Source organism: Triplophysa rosa, linkage group LG4 (genome assembly GCF_024868665.1).
Source record: "Triplophysa rosa linkage group LG4, Trosa_1v2, whole genome shotgun sequence".
Classification (NCBI taxonomy): Eukaryota; Metazoa; Chordata; class Actinopteri; order Cypriniformes; family Nemacheilidae; genus Triplophysa; species Triplophysa rosa.
Window position 1 is genome coordinate 12,793,341 of NC_079893.1, and position 1,193 is coordinate 12,794,533.

Consider the following 1,193-nt stretch of genomic DNA (forward strand, 5'->3'; position numbering starts at 1 on the left):
TGTGTGTGTGTGTTTGTTTGCAATCACATTAACGTCTCAGACATGGGCAATTCGTTCTACTGTACCCTCAATCTTCTATGTGGTTCATCGTTCCACAAGTACAACCCTACTCCTGCACGTAAACATGGATGAACTTCACTTGTGCTTCGTTGACAGAACAAACATTCTAGGAGAAAGGCTCAAACGGTGGGGCGTTGAAAACCCCTCTGACGGGGTTCCGCATAGACGCCCCGAAAAAGGGAGAAGTTCCGGTGAGAGGTCCCACCGAGATTTGAACTCGGATCGCTGGATTCAGAGTCCAGAGTGCTAAACATTACACCATGGAACCTGGTGTCGAGCGGTTGCCGAACTGCCCGATCACAGAGTAAAGGCCGCTCGGTCTGGTGACGGCAAAAAGCTCTGCTCTAACGAGAGCAAAGCGACTGACAGAGTACCTCTTGCCGAAACCCGGGATTGAACCAGGGACCTTTAGATCTTCAGTCTAACGCTCTCCCAACTGAGCTATTTCGGCTACGTTGACTTGCGCAGGCCTGTCCGCAAACGACCCCAGGTGCAGTAGCCATGAGCAATGGACAGGATGCAAGAGAAAAATCAATGGCCCGAACGGGGATCGAACCCACGACCTTGGCGTTATTATCACCACACTCTAACCAACTGAGCTAACCGGCCACGAGGCTCACGCGTTCACGTTCTGGATTGCCATAGCGCTCTTTGAGCGTCGTACCGTTAAGTGGAGGGCCTAAAGCAGGGCTCGTCCGGGATTTTAACCTCCCGCACCCAAAGCGGGAATCATACCCCTAGACCAACGAGCCGAGCGGTGTGGCGCTATTGTGATGTCCAGCCCCGTGGGAAAGGTCTTTCCACCGCCTGTGTGCCCCGTTTCATTGAGCCGATGCAACGCGCGTCTTTTGCATACAACGTCAGGGAATTAGCTCAAATGGTAGAGCGCTCGCTTAGCATGCGAGAGGTAGCGGGACCGACGCCTGCATTCTCCACATCAGTGGCTTTTGGAGCCTCCTTCACGCCTTCGTGCATCTTAGCCCTCCCTATGCTACCTGTCGAGGCTCACCGCTGCAGAAAAAGGTCTTCGTGTTGATTCCTGCTCATATGTTCAGTCACAAAACGCCATCAGGGTCCGGTGTCGCTCCTCGCTGTGGCACCTCGATACACATGACAGGAGTCTCCCATATGGT

General features: G+C 53.5%; 1 protein-coding gene and 3 non-coding genes across 4 annotated transcripts in view; 1 reads left to right on the plus strand and 3 right to left on the minus strand.

Annotated features, from left to right (window-relative positions):
• The window catches only part of LOC130552560 (uncharacterized), a 35,747-nt gene that overhangs the window by 2,495 nt on the left and 32,059 nt on the right, over positions 1 to 1,193 (plus strand). The gene's annotated exons all lie outside the window — the stretch shown is intronic.
• trnaq-cug (transfer RNA glutamine (anticodon CUG)) lies at positions 257 to 328 on the minus strand. The gene has a single exon. It is a non-coding gene; the product is annotated as a tRNA-Gln (tRNA).
• Positions 439 to 511, minus strand: trnaf-gaa (transfer RNA phenylalanine (anticodon GAA)). Its single transcript has one exon. It is a non-coding gene; the product is annotated as a tRNA-Phe (tRNA).
• trnai-aau (transfer RNA isoleucine (anticodon AAU)) lies at positions 596 to 669 on the minus strand. Its single transcript has one exon. It is a non-coding gene; the product is annotated as a tRNA-Ile (tRNA).